Here is a 22492-nt window from a genome sequence, read left to right on the forward strand (position 1 = left end):
GTTTGGTAGATCTTGTTCCTAACGTTTCGCCTGCATCTGTGGCTGGCATCTTCAGAGGTGTATCACAGAGGGAAGTCTGTTACACACTGTGTCTAATGAGAAGGGAATGTTTAGAAGTGTAAATATTGTGCATGTTCCAGGGTAGGGAACCAGTCAGTAAGTGTCTGGGTGGAACTTGCTATTGCAAAGGTGTGGTTGAGTACACTGTATTGGTTCCCCACCATGGGACATGTACAATATATACCCCACTAAACATTCCCTTCTCACTAGACACAGTGTGTAACAGACTTCTCTCTGTGATACACCTCTGAAGATGCCAGCCACAGATGCAAGCGAAATGTTAGGAACACGATCCACCAGACCACGGCTACACAGCCCGGAAAACCCACAACAACCTATCCCACTTTCATTATGGTTGACCCATCTGGAGATTGGCTACCCTAGTTTTAGCATTGCAATTTTTGGGAGGGGATGAGACCATCTTAATACCACTTTTAAAAAAATACATGTTTGAGTGCAAGCTTATTCTTCTGTTTTAAATTTCTGTTTCCTTCTCTCTCTCTCCTCCCCCCCCCCCACCCCCCAACATAACCTGTGTCAAGTGTAGGTGAAGGGCACCAACTTTTTATCCCTTATAATAAAACTTTAGTTTTGGGAAAGTAACAGCAGTCTTTCCGTCAGCCGCTTTACTCCTTGTTACCATGTGAACAGGAAGTAGAATGAAGAAAAGTAGTTAATTTTTTTAGAAAAATAGGGTAAAGATTTAAAGGCATCCCCTTTTCCTTCTGTCAGGGCCTGTTACCATGGGAACCGGTTTAGAAAGGCAGCAGGTAGTCAGCTGTTGAGGGACAAGAGTTACCTGTAACTCGTAGATGCTGACTGCCTGTTGAGGGAGATTATAAACCCAGCCAAGAGATTAGTTTTTGGGATAAAAATTGATTAAAAAAAATGCTGCTCCAACTGCTCAGGTTACCCAAATTCAGTACTAGGTATATAACTTGGATAAAATCTGTTATTCCTGTTGGAAGGAAAAATCAGAGAGTGAAATGGTGCTAGTCAGCGTATATTGGAAGTTTTAACTATTTGTTTGATAGATGGAATGTTGCTGCACAAAGCTCCTGTTCCCCTCCATACTTTGGGATCACACCCCCGAAATCTAGCCCCGCTGTATACTTAGAACAGCGTGTTAATTATAAGTGCAGATGGGTCATGACAAGAGCAAGGTGCAACTCATTCCCCTCTGTCTATCTTCAAGGTCGTTTCCTTAACATCCCACAAAGTGAGCGTTGTTGTCGGTACTGTCCCAACGCTATGGACTCAATCCCTCATATCCTGCTTTATTGTTCAAGGTATAATGATATTAGAACCTATTTGGGAGCTTTACTACCTCTAGAATGTATGTTTCTCCCAGACAAACTAAAAATGTCTCAGCTATTGAACAGCCCTCATGTAGAAATTTCTGAAGCAGTTGCTACATTTTTAATCCATGTTCTACATGATATATAACAATGATCCTGTTTTTGTATTTGGAATGTATGGTACTTCTGGTTTATGCCTAATAAAGGTTTTTGGATTGGATTGGATTGGAGATGGAATTATTTTAAGGATTGTGTTATATATCGATTAGGTTTACAGAGATGGATTATGAATATTATGCATGGACGCTGTATAATATCTATTGACTATGTGTAAGTCACTCCGAGCCTGGCCTTTGACTGGGGTACGGTGGGGTACAAATTCAAATGAAGTCAAATAAAAGTAAAGTAGGAAAATCATTTGTTGACAATCTGTATGCAAAACTGTGATCAGCATGTATTACTCTGTTTGGGGCAATTTATTCTGCTGGTATTCAAAAGCAACACCGAGCTATTGAGGGCTCAGAAATCCTATCCCATAATCAGTGAAAAGTTGATTTAGTCGTCCACTGGTTTCTGAAATCTCATGAAGTATTGCCTCTGCAGTTTAAAACTTTTCACAACCTTGAAGCAGAGAAACTTTTCTTAAGTGATTGTCAGGATCTCCTGTTTCTATGCTTCTGCAGTGTAAATTGGTGCAGACTGGTATAGAATTCACAAGCTGTTCTGTTTTTTTGTCTGCTTACGTAGAATTAAGAATGTGACAGCTAAGAAAGCCAGTGCGATTGTAACCTCAGCTTGTGGGTTCTGTGGGGCAGAACTTGGAATGAGTTTGCAACAACAAATTTTTTTAAAACAAAATGGTTTACTTTCTTAACATATAACATATAACATCAACATTTAACATCACATTTCAAGGTCCTGTTCAGGTTGCATTTTCAAGTCCTTATATTTACAGTCTACTGATACTGCCAAGTCCAATTCTTCCTGCAAGTGGGTTGGCTCCTGAAGACTCCAAGGGCTTGATGAACAGGATTCAACATGATGAAGGTTTCCAGGAGAACTCTCACCCATTACAACCACAAAAAGAAACCCTGAAACAATAAACTCCAACATTTACAACATAGCAAAAATAAACAACTACCTTCCCAGTAGTTCCCAACAATATTGCAGTTACCTTAACAAGGTGTTAAGGGCTTATACAACCAAGGTCCGAGTCTGGTAGCCTTGTCTCCTCCAAACTAGCTCTGCAGCCTTCTGCTGCTTTGGGTCTCCACCCCTTTCTGGGTCAACCCATTCTGAGCATGGGGGTTACACGATTCTGGGCTGCATCAGTAGGAGTATAGTGTCAAGATCGAGGGAAGTCATAGTAGCACTCTGTTCTGTGTTGGTTAGACCTCCCTTGGAATACTGGGTCCAGTTTTGGGCACCACAATTCAAGGAAGAACATTGACAAGCTGGAGCATGTTCAGAGGAGGGTGACCAAAATGGTAAAAGGTCTGGAATACATGCCTCATAAGGAGAGACGTAGAGAGCTGGGTATGTTTAGTCTGGAAAAGAGAAGGTTAGGGGGTGATATGGTAGCCATGTTTCAATATTTGAAGGGGTGTCATGTTGAAAAGGGAGCAAGCTTGTTTTCTGCTGCTCCAGAGACTGGATCATGGAGTAATGGATTCAAACAATAGGAAAAGAGATTCCACCTAAACATTAGGAAGAACTTCCTGGTGGTAAGGGTTGTTTGACAGCAGATTACGCTGCCCCGGAGTGTGGTGGAGTCTCCTTCTTTGGAAATTTTGAAGCAGATGGCCATCTGTTGGGAATACTTTGAGCTGTGTGTTCCTGCGTGGCAGGGGGTTGGACTGGATGGCACTTGTGGTCTCTTCCAACTCTTATGATTCTACGAACTTCACAGGCAAAGTTTGTTCTTTTGCCAAGAAGCATGCTGACATTGGCCCTTTCCCCACTTACATTAAGCCCCGCGCTACTCTCCTCAAGTAGCGCGGGGTCCAGCTGCACTCCCCACTTCAGGGGCGGCGAGAACGCAGCCGCCCTGACACTGCCTCCCCATTGTGTCATGGGGAGAGGCCATGACTCAGCGGCAGAGTTTTCTGCTTTGCATTCAAAAGGTTCCAAATTCAATCCCAAATTCAACCTCCAATTAAAGTTAGGAAGGGAGAGACCTCTGACGTAGACCCAGAGAGCTGCCGCCTGCCAGAGTGAATGCTACAGACTTAGATAGAAGAACAGCCAAATGCAGGCAAGAATGTAGGCTGCTCCGTGTCCAACTTGATTTGGGGTCCTGCTGAATCCTCTGGATCATTTCAGCCAACTTTGTGAAAGAGAAAATAGCCTTATTTCAGCCGGTATAATTTTTCAATGGTTGCAAAACTGCCCTGAATCAGTTGCTCAAATAGGTGTCAAACTTGTGGCCCTCCAGATGCTACGGACGACAGTTCCCATCATCCCCTGCCAGCATCATGCTGGCAGGGGATGATGGGAACTGTAGCCTGTAACATCTGGAGGGCCGCGAGTTTGACACCTGTGCGAGTAGAGAATGGCGACCAACAAACACTGAATGTACAGGGGTTTATACATTTAGATGGAGCAGCTAATTTTATATATGCTATGAAAGTTTGTCTCTCATGGTCTTCTAATGTCTTCTCATGTCCAGTGTTTTTCTCTTAAGGAATTAAGAGGAGAAAGGAAGGAGGGGGTGAAAATGGACTCTTCACCCAACATCTCCACACACTCCAAGCCCCTTGAATTTTGAAGGTCTGTGTGGGTCCTTGTCTATTTGGTTTCTCTGTCTTTATCCTTATGGCTTTTCTTCTCTGTTGATCAGCATCCAGCGTGTTGTCTCTGTCCTCATTCCATGTCCTTTTCCTTTTGTCATATCTGATCGCATTGTTACCTGGCGAGTAGAGCTCCGCCTCCTTAATATTTGTAAGTTATGTATTATACGTGGGCAGAAGATCCTTACCAAAGGGACAAATGCAGTGGTGGGATCCAAAAATTTTAGCAACAGGTTCCCATGAGGGTGGGATTCAAACAGTGGCGTAGCGCCAATGGGGCATGACTGGGCATTCGTGGGCGGGGCATTGCTGGGCAGGGCTGTGGCAAGGACGCAGCCGTTGCGCCGGTCCTTGGGCAGAAAACGAATGCACGCAGGCGCAGGCTGCCATGCACCTCCTGCTAGACTGCTTCAAGTTCTGCGCGCTACTGCTGAGGAGCGGAGGAGGGGCGTAACTAAGACAAAAATCACGTGGCAAAATCACCAATTAGTAACCCCCTCTTGGCAAACACAAATAATTAGTAACCCACTCTCGGGAACCTGTGAGAACCTGCTGGATCCCACCTCTGGACAAATGTTGCGGGAGCCAGATTGCTCCTGGGAACTAAGGAAGGTGACCCTGGCATGTGGCCGTACATTCACTGTAGAGGGAATAAGGAGGGTAAGTCATTGTCTCTCAGCTGAACCTCCCTTGCAGGTTGGTTGAGGAGAGACGTAGAGAGCTGGGTATGTTTTATCTGGAATAAGGTGGGTAAGTCATTGTCTCTCAGCTGATCCTCCTTTGCAGGTTGGTTGAGGAGAGACGTAGAGAGCTGAGTATGTTTAGTCTGGAATAAGGAGGGTAAGTCATTGTCTCTCAGCTGATCCTCCCTTGCACGTTGGTTGAGGAGAGACGTAGAGAGCTGAGTATGTTTAGTCTGGAATAAGCAGGGTAAGTCATTGTCTCTCAGCTGATCCTCCTTTGCAGGTTGGTTGAGGAGAGACGTAGAGAGCTGGGTATGTTTAGTCTGGAATAAGGAGGGTAAGTCATTGTCTCTCAGCTGATCCTCCTTTGCAGGTTGGTTGAGGAGAGACGTAGAGAGCTGGGTATGTTTAGTCTGGAATAAGGAGGGTAAGTCATTGTCTCTTAGCTGAGCCTCCCTTGCAGGTTGGTTGAGGAGAGACGTAGAGAGCTGGGTATGTTTAGTCTGGAATAAGGAGGGTAAGTCATTGTCTCTTAGCTGAACCTCCTTTGCAGGTTGGTTGAGGAGAGACGTAGAGAGCTGGGTATGTTTAGTCTGGAATAAGGAGGGTAAGTCATTGTCTCTCAGCTGATCCTCCCTTGCACGTTGGTTGAGGAGAGACGTAGAGAGCTGAGTATGTTTAGTCTGGAATAAGGAGGGTAAGTCATTGTCTCTCAGCTGATCCTCCCTTGCACGTTGGTTGAGGAGAGACGTAGAGAGCTGAGTATGTTTAGTCTGGAATAAGCAGGGTAAGTCATTGTCTCTCAGCTGATCCTCATTTGCAGGTTGGTTGAGGAGAGATGTAGAGAGCTGGGTATGTTTAGTCTGGAATAAGGAGGGTAAGTCATTGTCTCTCAGCTGATCCTCCCTTGCAGGTTGGTTGGGGGAATAAGAAGGGGACAGTTTCTGACAACGGGTTGCCACAACCTGGAGGAAAAATGTCCTCCATCAAGTGAGGCTTAAGGGGATGTTATTTTCCAGGTGATATCACCAACTTTTGCTCCATGAAAAGGTTTCTCTGCCCATTTCCACCCAACAAGCCATCTTTTTACCATGTTATTGGCAACCCTAATCATACACGACTGCCCTGACCTGGATAGCCCAGAACTCGTCAGATCTCAGAAGCTAAGGAGGGCCAACCCTGACAAATATTTGGATGGGAGCCCCCCAAGGAATATCAGGGTCATGACATGGAGGCAGGCAATGGCCAACCATTTCTGAACATCTCTTGCTTTGAAAACCCTAGGAGGGGGTCATCGTGTCAAATATGACTTGATAGCAAATCAAACAAACCCAAACGTGACGCCTTGATCTTTGTAGAGGAATGATGGGGAATTTGAACAACGAAAGGAGCAAACCATAGAAAATTATTCACATTGACAGCAGGCTTTCCCAGAGTATTTGGGTTGAGTCTGGCGTGTTCCTGTTCATAAAGGGAAGAGTCTCGCCTGGGTGCCTGTGGTGTCTTTTGACAGGCCTGTGTACAGAGAAAAATAATTGATCTAATAATGTGGAGCCTGTGAGACTGAAGCTGGCAGTGCTGTATGGTGTACCTGCTGTTCAGTTACAGAACTTTCAACGGATATTGTGTGACACACCAAAGAAAACCGTGGTGTGAGAATGGCAACGAGTAAACTTTGAATGGGATGTTGCAGTTCTGGGGGGGGGGGGGGGCTGAGACAAAACAATGTTGAGCTCAGTTGCAGTGCGGATACACTGAGGTGAACCTAGATAGAAACCAGTACAACTCTGTCAGTGCGGAAAGCCCCTGAGTGAGTCAAATGGCTTGTAAAGCTGGCTTGATTCAGATGAGCTTCTCACAACTGAAAGAAGGAAGGGAACAGGTTTTCAAAATGTAGGGGTCTGTTACTCCAGTCAGCAAACAAGACTCAGGAAAGTTTCAAGATCTTTATTGGAACTGTGTCAGCCCGAGATTCAGAAAGCCAAAGCTATCGCTTTGCTCTCTGAACGTCAGTATATACCTGTAAGTTGAAACATTGCTCAACCCATAATTCTCACTCCCTCACATTCCCAAAACATCAGCATGAGAAAAGAAGGTGAGGACAGAGACATTGTTGTGAGATAGGCTCTTTCCCTCCTTTGGGAAGTTGCAGATAAGGGGGAACGTTTAAGACCAAATCCAAATCCAAAACCTTTATTAGGCATAAAACCGGAGTGTGTCATGAATTCCAAATACAATAAAAAGATCATTATTGCACAACTTGCAGTACACAGAGTAAAAATGTAGCAACAGCTTCAGAGATTTCAGCATTAGAGTTATTTAGAAGCTTAGCCATTTTTATCTTATCAGAAAGGAGCATAAATCCTGTTGGTAATACAGTTCTCAAATCAGTTCTGATGTTGTTGTATTTTGAACAGTGAAGCAGAATATGAGAAAGTGAATCAGTTGTATTAGGACAGCAATGACAGCAACACTCATTTTGTGGGATATTAGAGAAGCGACCTTGAAGATGTACTGATGGAAAAGAGTTACACCTTGCTCTAGTCATGACCCATCTGCAATTGTAATTAACAAGATGGGAAACGTTTAAGTACTATACACTAGTTACATGTAGGCGAAGGAAAACCTTCCCACCAGTGGTGGGATTCAAACATGGAATTCAAACATGGTGGTGGGATTCAAACATGGGAGTCAAACATGGTGGTGGGATTCAAACTGTGGCGTAGCGCCAATGGGGCTGGGCGGGGCACGACGGGGGCGTGACCGGGCATTCCGGGGGCGGGGCATTCCTGGGCGGGGCATTTCTGGGCGGGGCATTTCTGGGCAGGGCTGTGGCAAGGACGCAGCTGCTGCGCCGGTCCTTGGGCGGGAAACGAATGCACACAGGCACAGGCTGCCATGCACGCCGGTGCACCTCCTGCTAGACTGCTTCAAGTTCTGCGTGCTACTGCTGAGAGGAGGGGCGTAACTTAGGCAAAAATCACGTGGCAAAATCACCCATTAGTAACCCCCTCTCGGCACACACAAATAATTAGTAACCTACTCTCAGGAACCTGTGAGAACCTGCTGGATCCCACCTTTGCTTCCCACCCTCGGGTAATGATAATAGCTGGGCCAGCTGTGGCCTTGGTGCGGACATGCGAGGCGCCAGGCCGAGTATGGTGCAGGCCTGACACAAAGACAGTTGTAGTCGTTGGAGTCAGAATTGGAAGCTAGAAGTAAGAATTCCGTACCCTTGTTTTTGAGTTCTAGCACTTTCCTTATCTGTAGCAGATGCACTGAGGGCAAGCGTGGGGTGGGCAGTATGAAGCACGTGCCAACTCTCCTGTTATCTAATCTACACATTCATCTGATCTTCTGAAAAGAACCTACACACTATGCTCTTAGCGGAACATCAGAGGAATGCACAGAAGCTGGGAGTAGGAAGTGTAACCTCCCCCTTCTCCCCAGTGCATTCATTGAAGGCATGAAAACCTGAGCCGGTAGAGTATAGTGGATATAGTGTGGGATTGGACCTGGGAAAACCCAGATTCCAATTTCTGCTTCCTATGAAAAAAATAACAACAACAAACGTTCTTGAGCCGGACTAGCGTATCTTATAGGATTGTATGATGATCATTGGAGTCGAACGAGTAAGCGTCCAGTAGCATTTTAAAGGCTCACAAAATTTCTGGCAGGATATGAGCTTTTATTTATTTTTATTTATTTATTTTGGATTGTTTATACCGCCCTACCCCCAGAGGGCTCAGGGCAGTAAACAACATATTAAAACAACAAGTAATTAAAACCCATTTTAAATAAAAACAGCGGTTAACATATAAAAACAGCGTCAGCAATAAATCTCTTGATAAAACCTTCCCAAAAGAGGGGGGGAGAAGGGGTCCCATATATGGTAAGAGACCCCAACATAGGAGACTAGAATAGGAAGGGGGGCACATCAGTGGCCGGACTCTCCAAAAGCCCGGTGGAACAACTCCGTCTTACAGGCCCTGTGGAACTCACCAAGGTCCCGCAGGGCCCGGACAGTTGGAGGGAGAGTGTTCCATCAGGCAGGGGCCAGGGCCGTAAAAGCCCTGGCTCATTGTTTCCGATCAAATGTTAAAATGGAGGGATGACAGCAGAGTCCTCTGTCCTGAACTCCTTGGCAGAAAGGTGGATCTATGTGCAAGAGTAAACAAATACAACAAAACCTGATTGGCAGGTTGCAGAAATCAAGTCAAAGTGTGTTGATGGTGCCCACGTTAAACGGAATGAAAAAAAAAATGGGGAAATGTTTTGGGAAACTCAGTTGTCCTGCTTCGTTGGCTGATTTTTGTACTTCCAGGTGTGGCTGGGGAAGATTTACCCAGATGTGTTGTGGCGTTCATTTGCTTCCCAGTTGTGTCTCTTGTGGGAGTAAACAGAGGTGCTAATCTGGAGACGAAGCTGACATGCACAGCTTGGCTTTGCTAATTCATCCAATTTTTTGGCAATGCTGAAAGGCTCTGTTGTTTAGCCTGACTCTTAACAGCTGTACTTTAAATTTACACAAGATTTTAAATTCATATAGTCATGGTTTTTGGGCAGCCCATGTGATTGGTTAGCTGGCAGGACTGATGTAGCGATTGAATGAGAATGCATTAGTGATGTGTTCCTGAGCGTTGTTTCACTTGGATGGGGAATAGTAACTCCTCTACCTGATCTGCAACAGATCTTCAGATGTCTTCAAATGCCTATGTCTAAAACATTCTCTTGAATAGCAGTTGTGACAGACTGCATAGAAAGAGTGCATTTAAAAAGTGCAGGTCTGTCTGAAGGCGAGGTTGTTTATGTTCAGAGTAGGGAATAAATGCCTAGGAACAAAGGAAGCAATCTGATTAGATGATGATGAAGAAGAAGAGTTTGGATTTATATCCCCCCTTTCTCTCCTGCAGGAGACTCAAAGGGGCTTACAATCTCCTTGCCCTTCCCCCCTCACAACAAACACCCTGTGAGGTGGGTGGGGCTGAGAGAGCTTCGAAAAGCTGTGACTAGCCCAAGGTCACCCAGCTGGCATGTGTGGGAGTGTACAGGCTAATCTGAATTCCCCAGATAAGCCTCCACAGCTCAGGCGGCAGAGCTGGGAATCAAACCCAGTTCCTCCAGATTAGATATACGAGCTCTTAACCTCCTACGCCACTGCTGCTCCTGTGACAGATGCTCAAACCTGCATTCTGGATGGTTTACCAAGTGGACAACATAGAGAAGGAGGATGATATCGTTCTGACAAGAGAAATTGGAGGAGGCTTTGGATTTGGATGCCTTGGTGTGAACATCTAACTGCTTTAACTGAGCTAAACATATCTTTTCTGGAGAGTACCCTATATACTCGTGTATAAGTTGACCCGGATATAAGTCAAGGCACCAAATGTTACCACAAAAAACTGGGAAAACTTATTGACTCGAGTATAAGTCTAGGGTGGGAAATGCAGCAGCTACTGATAAATTTCAAAAATAAAAATAGATAACAGTCAGGTGCTATTTGGGGGTCTCTGCCACTGACCCCCCATTTCACCAATTCCAAGGTCTCTGCCACTGACCTCTCCATCTCGCAGCTTGTCCAGCTCACCCAGGTCGACTGGCTGTCACCTGCCAAGAGCCAGGGGGCGGCCACCGCCAAGAAGAAGGCAGAGTCAGAGAAAGTGGCTGGAAGGGGGGAGACAGAGAAGAAGGCAGAGGAGAGCAAAGCAGAGAAGGAGGCTGAGAAAGCGGTTGAAAGGGCGGAGGCAGAGAAGAAGGTAGGAGAGAGCAAAAATGGGAGAGGTTTTTCTTGCCCTCCTAGATAGAAGTTTTTCTTGCCCTCCTAGATAGAAGTAATTAAAGCTAGGTAGCAACCCAGGAAGAAGAAAAACTTCTAATAACCAGACCGGTTAACTTTCACTTTGAATGCATTACTCTTATGTTTTAAGAGCTGTTGGTATAAGGCAGTGGTAGCGAACCTATGGCACTCCAGATGTTCATGAACTACAATTCCCATCAGCCTCTGCCAGCATGGCCAATTGGGAATTGTAGTCCATGAACACCTGGAGTGCCATAGGTTCGCCACCACTGGTATAAGGAATGTCTGTTTTGGGTATAGCTGGTCCATGTGGGCAACTTGCATTCTCAGCATGGATGACTTGAGCCACAACGGCCACTTTCCACTTGGATAATTGCTGATTATGTGGCAGTCGTATTGCTTTGCAATATTTGTTCCTTTTCCCTCTTGAATTGCAGAATGACTCAATAATTAAGTGACAGAACGTTGATCTATTAAAATGACAAGGCGATGATTGGAAATTATAAGCACAGACAATGGTCGCGGAGCCAAGCATTGGAGTATCCGATCAATTAGATGTGTTTACTTGGTAGAAGATTGGGTGGGGGCGGGTTAATTAGCTCGATGTAATGTTCACAAGTTTTTTGCGGAGCAGTTATTTGTATTGGTTGCGTGTGCTGAATGTGTCTAATGAAAACCAATCAGTGTGTTCCTGAAGTTCCTCACCAGCTCTGTTGAAGGCAGCATGGTGCATAAGAAGAAGAGTTTGGATTTACACCCCACCTTTCTCTCCTGTAAGGAGACTCAAGATGGCTTACAAGCTCCTTTCCCGCCCTCTTCCCACAACAGACATCTTGAGAGGCAGGTGGGGCTGAGAGAGTTCTGAAGACCTGTGACTAGCCCAAGGTCACCCAGCAGGAATGTTGGAGTGTGGAAACCCATCTTGTTCACCAGATGAGACTCTTCCACTCTGGTGGAGGAGGGGGGAATCAAACCCTGTTCTCCAGGTTAGAATCTACCTATTCTTAACCACTACACCACAGTGGCTCCAAGCTATAGTGACTGCTGTGCTGGCTGTATGTGTAACCTCAGCTTGTGGGTTCTGTGGGGCAGAACTTGGAATGAGTTTGCAACAATTTTTAAAAAAACAAAATGGTTTACTTTCTTAACATATAACATTGAACATTTAACATCACATTTCAAGGTCCTGTTCAGGTTGCATTTTCAAGTCCTTATATTTACAGTCTACTGATATTGCCAAATCCAATTCTTCTTTGCAAGTGGGTTGGCTCCTGAAGACTCCAAGGGCTTGATGAACAGGCTTCAATATGATGAAGGTTTCCAGGAGAACTCTCACCCATTACAAACATCAAAAGAAACCCTGAACAAGGTGTTAAGGGCTAATACAACCAAGGTCCGAGTCTGGTAGCCTCGTCTCCTCCAACTACATGAGGTCTGCAGTCTTGTGCTGCTGCTTTGAGTCTCCACCCCTTTCTGGGTCAACCCATTCTGAGCATGGGGGTTACATATGCAGTGGCCAAGCGTGTGAACTGGGAGGTCCATCTTTCTGTTGCTATCTCAACGTGAACTCCCATGATGGTTTTTGGAATGCCGTTGCTGCCGCTCAGTCTCGAGCCTCGGTTGTAACTTGGGAACAGTGTCTGTCATACGAAGTTGTTTGTATGGATAGCTTACATAACATTAATGATGATGGGACTGGCACAGTGCATCTGCACTCACTTCTGAGCAGGTACACTTGACCTGTCATCTCCTACCCTGTGCCTATGGTCAGTCTCTCATTTTGTCCTGGAAAGGCAATCAGAAGGAGCAGAATGCAGCTTTCTTGCACTGTTTCTAATTTTGTAGGCAGCCTTGAATCTTGAATGGAGGAGGAGGAGGAGGAGGAGGAGGAAAAGGAGGAGGAGGAGTTTGGATTTATATCCCCCCTTTCTCTCCTGCAGGAGACTCAAAGGGGCTTACAATCTCCTTGCTCCTCCCCCCTCACAACAAACACCCTGTGAGGTAGGTGGGGCTGAGAGAGCTCCGAGAAGCTGTGGCTAGCCCAAGGTCACCCAGCTGGCATATGTGGGAGTGTACAGGCTAATCTGAATTCCCCAGATAAGCCTCCACAGCTCAGGTGGCAGAGCTGGGAATCAAACCCGGTTCCTCCAGATTAGATAACACGAGTTCTTAACCTCCTACGCCACTGAATAAAGAATTGTACTCCCAAATGTGCAGGGGCTGGAGTGGACGTTTGGGCCCCTTCCACACTTGCAGAATAATGCACTTTCAATCCATTTTCAAGGCACTTTGCAGCTGGATTTTACTGTGCGGAACAGCAAAACCCAGTTGCAAACAATTGTGAAAGTAGATTGAATGTGCGTTATTCTGCATGTGCGGAAGGGGCCTTGGCGGATAAGGTGGCCTATTGTCCAGAGCTTCCTGATATCTAAAGCTGGTCTAATGGTCTGAGATCACTGTATCTGCAGGACTGCCTCTCTCAATATGTTCGCCAAAGACCATTCTGCTAACAACAATCTGTTGGTGATCCCTGACTTAAAAACTACACAGCTGTCCTCAACTAGAGCCGGAACCTTTTTGGCCCCAGGCTCTGTCCAATGAGACCAAGGCCCTGCAGGATCTGTTTTAATTCCACAGAACTGTAAGATGGAACTGTTCTGTCAGGCCTGTAGCTGAGGGGAGCAACAGGGTTGATCCATCTTGACTGGCCTCCCTTCCCTTCTTCCTCCCCTTTTGTTTTGGCATGACTGTGCAGTATGGGGGTGAGGGGAATGTTTTGAGGTTTAAATGGTTCTATTTTCGGTTGGAATTGTAAGGGTATCAGATGCATTGTAGATGTTTTTATCGGTACAAGCATTGGAAGCTGCTCAGAGCCTACTTTGTTAGGGATAGTGGGATATAAATCCAATAAAAAATCACGTGGAGTACGTTGCGCACCAAAGCCCCATATACATCCTCTTTGTTTTGCATAATGAATGAATGCCTGTTTGAGGATACACCGGTCTCTTGCAAGATCCCAGTCTTGATATACTGTAGAGCAGAGGTCTTCAAACTGTGGCCCTCCAGATGTGCATGGACTACAATTCCCATCAGCCCCTGCCAGCATGGCCAAGTGGCAGGGCTGATGGGAATTGTAGTTCTTGAACATCTGGAGGGCCATAGTTTGAAGATTCCTGCTGTAGAGCATAGGTGTCCAACTCGTGGCCCTCCAGATGTTATGGACTACAGTTCCCATCATCCCCTGTCAATATCATGCTGGCAGGGGATGATGGGAACTGTAGTCCATAACATCTGGAGGGCCACAAGTTTGACACCTATGCTGTAGAGCTTGAGAGACTGAAGTGAGAAGCTTGGCTTTTCTTACCAAATCAAAATTGTTCCATGGTTTACACCCGTGGCTTATTGGTGATCAAGCCACATCTGTTGGTGCTTGATTTGTGCGTCCTGTCCTTGACTTTCTCAATCTGGCATCAATTATGGTTACCTCAGTGAAGTCATAACTCTGATTCTCCCTCTTCCTGTCATGTGACTGATTGCCTTACAACTTCCTGTCATGTGCTTGCACCTCGTTAGGTCTCATGCTGCTACCCAGTGCAAAGACACGTTGCTCCAGGTTTAGAACAGTTGAACATTTGTCTTAGGACAATTCAATAAGGCCTTACTTGTATGGAGATGGGTGTGGGAAGCTGCATTTCTGAACATTGTCTTGCAAAAAAAAACACCCTCCTCTGCGCATAATATATACCAGGGACAGTTAAGTTGAAGCCTTTCCCTCACCATTTGCCATGGTAAACGTGGGCATGCGCCATCTCAGCCCATGTTCTCACCGTAAGATAATAGATGTCAGGCTTCTTAGAGACTTTTGTTCACTATCCCCATTGACTTTTGGAGATCCCAAATACACATGTTAAGGCTGCCTGGAGTAACATCTGTTTTAAAAACTTATCCCTTTTACCTGTTAAGCTTGTCATAAATGCCAGCAGCTGCCACTACAAGAAGAATTTTATTGGGTTTGGGTTTGATCAATATTACACCAGGGCAAATATTGATCCCGGCTCCTTTTGGTCAGCCCCGCCATTCTCCTAGCTGAAATGTAATCTCAAACATTCGTGTTTGTGCTTGTACGAGTGAAAATGCAATATGTACAATGGGGTGATACCGTAACATGCAAATAAACATGAATAAAGAGGCTTCACTTTTCTGTATATCCCCTTTCTGACGTCTTTGCTGTTTATTCCAGCATCTCTTTATAAATTAAATTAAGCTGGGTAATGACTGAGTTGTTGGCTCATGGGTGATATTTTTTTCCTCTTCCCCCAACCCCCCCCCCCCCAAATACTTAGTTTTTAGGATTTTATTTTCCAAGTACAAATACTACAAAACTCAGATAACTGTGGGCGGGGACAGCAGGTGGAGTATTTACAAAACCGTAGTCAAACAATTATTCAGTTGCTACCTACATCTGCTTACAGTGTGTAAGCATCCATCCCCTTAGAGATTCATTCAAGGGACATTGTCTTGTTGTGGATGTTGGAACTGGAGACTTGTCCTGTCTGACCACATCTTGCAAGTGTGACCCTGAAGAACTGGACTCAAGGCTTCCTGGTTTATGGGGGTTAGCTGAGTGGTGGGATTCAAATAATTTAACTGGTTGTTTGCAAGCACCATTTTAACAACCGGTTCTGCCGAAGTGGTGCGAACCTGCTGAATCCCACCACTGGGTTAGCTCTAGTGTGGGAGGGTGGGGGACGAGATTTGGGCTTTGTTATTTTATTTCTGACTTCAGGCTGAAAATGCGTTAAGCTATTTTTGTAAGCCACTTCGAACCACAAGGAAAGGTGAGAGATAAGTATTTTAATTAATGAATAATTTATGAGTTCCCTTCCTGGACCAATCAGAATTTGGGATACAATGTCAAAATGCTCCCCAAGCAGACTTTTGCTCAACCAGTTCCAAAATATGGCATAAGTTATTGTCATGGAATGATGCTATCGCTACAGTAAAGGGAAGTCACATATGACTGTGAAAAGCATCTTTCCCTTTTGATCTCCTAGAGGGAGGACAGGAAACTATGCAGAGGTGCTAGGATGAAACTTCAAAGGCCTAAGTTACCTCAGGGCCTGAACAGAGTTTTCCTGAGAAGGGGAAAACAAAGGGTTTTGAATTCCATCTTGAGACGAGGACAGAGAAGCATCTCTGGGCCATGGGTTCCCGGAATGGGGACAAAGAACCAAAAGTAATGTAACCTCCGTGCATTTAAGTTTTATTTCTTTGATTTCCGTTTTTCAGTAAAAATCGTTGAGACCTCAGCTGGTTGGAGTTATTGGAGAAAAGAACCCAGGTTTTACTGAAACAAGCGTGGCTCTCCCAGGCTTGCTTTCATGATAGTTATGCATTTACTTATGGTGTTGCCATAAATTGGTTGTGGCTTGACGGCACTTACTTGAGGTCTGCGTAAGAAGGGTGGGCTAAAAATATACTAATTAAAGCTCTAATCCAGACACTTCAGGTAAACCTGGATAACAGAGTAAGGGGTTTTTTTCAGACAGTGCTTGGGAGGGTGTATCTTTTATCTCAGGAGAGGCAGTATGGTGTCAATAGCAAAGAGCAGATGGACTCTAATCTAGAGACCTGAGTTTGATCCCTTACTCCTCCACATGAGTGGCAAACTCTAATCTGGTGAACCAGGTTTGTTTTCCCACATCTACCCATGAAGTTTGCTGGGTGACCCTGGGCTAGTCACAGTTCTCTCAGAACTCTCTCAGCTCCATCTACCTCACAAAGTGGTTGTTGCAGGGACAAGAAGGAGAGGAGTTCATGAACTGTTTTGAGACTCCTTACAGTTGAGAAAAGCAGGATATAAATCCAACTCTTCTCTTCCTTTAGGGTCCACACCCAGAAGTCTAATTGCTAGGAATCACTGCCTGCCTTTGGTATGAGATTTCCATCATCACAGATACCGATCCCAGCAAGTTGCAGTATGGATTTTTAAAAATAATTCTGTGGTGTGTTGCTTTGATCCCTGGCAAACCATCCTTCTTTGCTCTTAATTATAAATCCATCCACCATTGTTTGAATAGCTCTCAGTATAATACCTCCCACAAAATGATCAGTGGTGGTTTAGCACATGAACTTTACTACCTTGTAAGAGATTTTGGGCTGCTAACTTTTTACAACGCTGCTGCATTGAACTGGTGTTTGGGGCATATAAGCTTTTGAGAGTCAAAGGTCCCTTTGTCACATAAGAGTTGGTTTTCATACCCAGCTTTTCTCTACCAGAGGGAGTCTCAAAGCAGATTACAATCACCGTCCATCAACAGACACATCTAGAGAACTGGGTTTGATTCCTTACTCCTCCACATGAGTGCCAAACTCTAATGTGGTGTGCCAGATTTGTTTCTCCACTCCTACATATGAAGTCTGATGGGTGACCCGGGGCTGGTCACAGTTCTCTCAGGACTCTCTCAGCCCCACCTACCTGAAAAAGTGGCTCTTGCGGGGTGTGGTACGTGAGGCTGAGAGAGTTCTGGGAGAACCAAGACAGGCCCAAGGTCATCTAGCAGGTTTCATGTGAAGGAACAGGAGAAACAAACCCGGTTCTTCAGAGCAGAGTCCGCTGCTCTGAACCACTTCGCCATGCTGGCTCTCATACCATTTTCGGATGAAAAGAACTTTGGCTCATTTATTTAAATGAGTCATTTATTTATTGTACATTTTAAATCTTGTTGGTTCTTAAGGGGCTACTGGCCTTTAATCTTGCTCTTTATGGTCTGGAAGCCACTATAGATACTCCCTGTTCTTCTTCTTCAGACCTAGAGAGCTTGTTCCCCATGTGGCTGCCTCAAGAAAGAAAGGATCATTCAAAAACTGCCAGCGCAGGATCTTAGATGATGTTGCTTGCTTGTAGTATTTGTACATTCACATAAATGTACAAAACAATCAGTGAAGTCCAGTCAGACTGACAAAGGGCGTTTCCCCACTTACCAGTAGCTGCGTGCCACTGTAGGCAAGTAGCGCGGGGTCCCCCGGCACTCCCCACTACAGGGGCGGCGACAACGCAGCCGCCCCAACGCTGCCGCTGTTGCGCCCCCTCAGCGCGCATCATTCCTGGCGCTCTTCCAAATGGCGCCTTTTGATGACCCCGCGCATAGCGCGAGGTCGTGGGGAAGCTCAGGCGCGTGCCAGAAATGATGTGACCTGGGAGCAGCGCACGGCATAGGGGTGTCGTGGCAAGTGGGAAAACGCCCAAAGAGAAAACTAGCAGACCACCACCACCACCAGGAGCCTCAGCAGCAGCAGCAGCAGCAGCAGCAGCAGCAGCAGCAGGCCATTGCTTTCACATCCTGCATGTGAGCTCCCAAAGGCACCTGGTGGGCCACTGCAAGTAGCAGAATGCTGGACTAGATGGACTCTGGACTAGATGGACTCTGGTCTGATCCAGCAGACTCGTTCTTATCTTCTTATCTTGTCTTCTTATGTAGATGCATAAAGTCACAATAATCGCTAGGGCAAAATTTAAACTCCCATTAGCCAAGGCTGTCTTTGGACTCCAACTTCACAAAGAAGAACTGGGATTTTTGCCTCCATCTTAAGGCTTTGTGTGTACAGGAATAATATTGGAGGTAAAGGAAAGTTTTCTCCTAAACGTCCCAATTTTGAGTATTTGAGCGTTTACATAAAGCAGGAAAAAAAAAAACAGGAATGTTCGTTCTTCTGACGCAGACAGACCGAGAAAGTATAAAAGCAGGAACGTTCTTCCTTCTGTTGCAGACAAGCTGAGAAAGTATAACTCCGTTGCAAGGTCACCAATGGTTAGCAGCTTGCCACATGCAAATTTATCAAGGCAATTTCCATTAAAAATGTGACCTCCATTTAAGGGTGGTTCGTTACCTCCCCACCACAATTCACTCTTGGCAGCTGAATTGCTTCGTCAGCAGATTAAACCCGGAGATTTTCTCCTTACCCTTATCTCGGGAGCTTGCTTCTCCATCTGAGTAGGGAGGCACGGCCTCTTAATAAACGGCAGGCCCGAATTGTGGCGCCGCCCCTTTAAACGTTGCCTGGGAAAGGAGTAATTTCTCTCTCTCAGAACGTCGATATATTTTTTTACTCGCTTCTTTGCCGCCGCCACCGCTTCTCTGGGCAGACGGAATGGATGCTACAGGGGCCGTAGCGAGCCGAACGTGGCACCGGTTTCTAGACGGCCCAGCTAAGTACAGTCTCGACAAAACCGTCCTTCGAAGGGATTGATCTCTTGCGTGTCTGCAGGAGAAAACAAGCTGACGCTTGTCCTCACAAGTGTAAGTGATCATGTCTGCCCAGTTAATTTCACAGTGTCATGTTTTTTTTTTGTGGTGTGTGGTTGGAGAGACGAGGCGGGAAGTAGCCGCCCCGTCTCTCTCTTTACCCTTGCTGTCAAAGCCCGGTCCATTTGTATGCAGGGGGGGATGTCTTCACCAGTGCAACAGCTAATGTTTTATTATCTTACTTTCTGCATAATAGACCGCACGCTGGTTGCCAGAGACCTGTCTTTTCTGTTGACTTAGCTGCTGTAATCACATAACAAGAGTTTTCATGAACCTTCCCAGAGGAAGGCGTGGCGTAGTGGTTAAGAACAGGTGGGCTCCGATCTGGAGAACCAGGCTTGATTCCTTCCTCCTCCACACGAGTGGTGGACTCTAATCTGCTGAGCCACGTTTGTTTCCCCTCACTTCCACATGAGGCCTGCTGGGTGACCATGGGCTAGTCACAGTTCTTTCAGAACTCTCTCAGCCCCACCTACCTCACAGGAGCAGCAGTGGCGTAGGAGGTTAAGAGCTCATGTATCTAATCTGGAGGAACTGGGTTTGATTCTCCGCTCTGCCGCCTGAGCTGTGGAGGCTGATCTGGGGAATTCAGATTAGCCTGTACACTCCCACACACGCCAGCTGGGTGACCTTGGGCTAGTCACAGCTTCTCGGAGCTCTCTCAGCCCCACCTACCTCACAGGGTGTTTGTTGTGAGGGGGGAAGGGCAAGGAGATTGTCAGCCCCTTTGAGTCTCCTGCAGGAGAGAAAAGGAGGATATAAATCCAAACTCCTCCTCCTCCTCCTCCTCCTCCTTCTTCTCCTCCTCCTTCTCCTTCTCCTTCTCCTCCACCACCACCTCCTCTTCCTCCTCCTCCTCCTCCTCCTCCTCCTCCTTCTCCTCCTCCTTCTCCTCCTCCTCCTCCTCCTCCTCCTTCTTCTCCTTCTTCTCCTTCTTCTCCTTCTTCTCCTTCTTCTTCTTCTTCTTCTTCTTCCTTTCTTCTCACAAGGTGTCGGTTGTGGGGAGAAGAAGGGAAGGAGTTTATAAGTTGCTTTAAGACTTCGTATATTGAGCAACCTCCAACCATAAAATTGGTATATATAAAATATAAAAAGAACATTTTCTGATGGTCTCAGGCGACCCCTGTGAAAGAGTCATTCGACCCCCAAAGGGGTCCCGACCCCCGGGTTGAGAACCACTGTCATAGAATGTTCACTTATATCACCACACAAATTTTGGGAGGGACGTTGAAGGTCAGTTTTTGTTAGTACAGCTTCACACCGAGTTGAAGCTCTGACTAGGTGGGAGAAAAATGGGAAAGTAAGAAGAGTGATGGTTGTAAAACTGAATGGAAGTGCGAGGTCTGTGATCTTAAGGGATGGGACCTACGGGAGGTGGAAGGATGAAGAGGCCAGGACAAAGAGACGGTCCTAATAACATTTCCTTGGGACTAAGTCCCCCATTGAATAGGTTGATCTGCACTCTAGGAGAAAGCTGTAGCAAAACAGAAGAAAGAAATAAAGTAAGGGATTGGGGGAAAAAACCCTGTTGAGTATTATTAATTCGATTGATTTCGAATACCTTTAATGGCATATAAATAGTTTAACATGAACATTGCAAGATAATAACAGCCTTTACAACTTCTGACGAGTTAAAATAACACCATTTAAAAATTTAGCCACCGCTTCCAACAGCTCGTAGTTGTGGCTGTTTAAAAGATGTATAACCTTCTGTTTATCTGTAATGCCTTCACTTCCATGCAGGAAGGGGATTATGTGCTTCTTCCTACCTATCTCATAAAAAGGACAATCCAACAGCATATGAGATACTGTTTCCACAGAACCCATGCCACACGGGCATTTCCTTTCTTTATGTGGAATTCCAAGGTGGCGTCCAAGGCTAAAGGAGGAAGGCAGGGCCTTACACCTATCTAAGGTGATTGCTCTACGCCACCGGGCCTCAACCAGGAGGTATAGGTACCGGGCTACCATTAATCTATCCACAGGTATTCCCAGAGAGATCGGGGAACAGGTTTTATTAGCTTCCTCTAGCATCTGTTGAAACTCTCTATCAAAAAGTCTCTTCTTGATAGCCCCATAGACCTCCTGCTTTGTTAACATTAGCAGGTCCTCCAAGGAAATGCCCAACTCATTAAGTTTGGCTTCGATTTTAACCCACCGAGTATTATTAATTTGGAGGGGGGCTCTTTCCCACCCCTTCCTGGCAAGAGGGTGCATATAGATAATTAATAATATTGGTGACAGAATTGCTCTTCCCAGGAAACCACAAGCCATTTGTGGTGAGTGAACATTCTCCTACATATTGCAATCCTCTGTCCTTGGTCTTGTGGGAATGAGCACAGCTGCTGCAGTTCATTGATTTAACCAGCCTTTCTTCTCTGGAACTTGAAGTAACATATGCAGGGTTTCCAGGTGTTCCCCATCCCAAGACTGACCAGATTCTCACCTGTTCTGCCTCATGAAGGGTGCTGCATCCCGTGTCTTTAAACCATGGGTTGGACTTGAGCTCGCCCATCAGAGGTTGTGTCCAGAAAACTGGGTAGAAAATCAAGAGAACGGAGGATGCAGGTGTAACCCCCATGCTCAGAATGGGTTGACCCAGTAAGGGGTGGAGACTCAAAGCAGCAAGAGGCTGCAGCAGACCTCATGTAGTTGGAGGAGACAAGGCTACCAGACTCGGACCTTGGTTGTATAAGCCCTTAACACCTTGTTAAGGGTTTCTTTTGTGGTTGTAATGGGTGAGAGTTCTCCTGGAAACCTTCACCATGTTGAATCCTGTTCACCAAGCCCTTGGAGTCTTCAGGAGCCAACCCACTTGCAAGAAGAAATGGACTTGGCATTACAAGACTGTAACTAGAAGGACTTGAAAATGCAACCTGAACAGGACCTTGAAATGTGATGTTAAATGTTGATGTTATATGTTATGTGTTAAGAAAGTAAACCATTTTGTTTTTAAAAATTGTTGTTGCAAACTCATTCCAGGTTCTGCCCCACAGAACCCACAAGCTGAGGTTACACAGGCAGTAGCATCGCAAGGATTTGGCAGGCTGGGAGAAATTCACATTATTATCTCTCCCACCAATCCTCTACCTTTCAGTTTTAAGCAACTACATTGTTTCAGAATGTAGATCTGCTCTCCCTTCCATTTCTTCCTATCCTCTCTGTTTCCTTTTGTAGTAGCTTACCTTCTTTTCTTCAAATAGTGCCAAGTGTTGTGTGACCTCTCTAAATAAAGGCACAAATAAATCACAACACTTACTGCTTTATGAAGCATGGAAAAAATAACTTTGTAAAGAGGTACTAGTGTAACTAAATACTTCTGAAATACACTCTCTGGTATGGAAATTGTCATCAAGTTGTGGCTGACTTATGGCGACCTTGTAGGATTCTTAAGGCAAGAGGTTCCGGAGGTGGTTAGCTGTTGCCTGTCTGGACTTCCATGGTGGCCACCCGTCTAAATACTAACTAGGGCTGGCCCTTTCTTAGCTTTTGAGATCTTCTGCACTCCATACTGTGTGCAAAATGGAACAAAAAAACCCTCATCCTTTGGTTAAGCAGT

General features: G+C 45.6%; 1 protein-coding gene across 1 annotated transcript in view; it reads left to right on the forward strand.

Moving 5' to 3' along the window:
* Positions 1–22492, forward strand: part of TENM1 (teneurin transmembrane protein 1) — a 652843-nt gene that overhangs the window by 12061 nt on the left and 618290 nt on the right. The gene's annotated exons all lie outside the window — the stretch shown is intronic.

This window comes from Sphaerodactylus townsendi, linkage group LG13 (assembly GCF_021028975.2).
Source record: "Sphaerodactylus townsendi isolate TG3544 linkage group LG13, MPM_Stown_v2.3, whole genome shotgun sequence".
Classification (NCBI taxonomy): domain Eukaryota; kingdom Metazoa; phylum Chordata; class Lepidosauria; order Squamata; family Sphaerodactylidae; genus Sphaerodactylus; species Sphaerodactylus townsendi.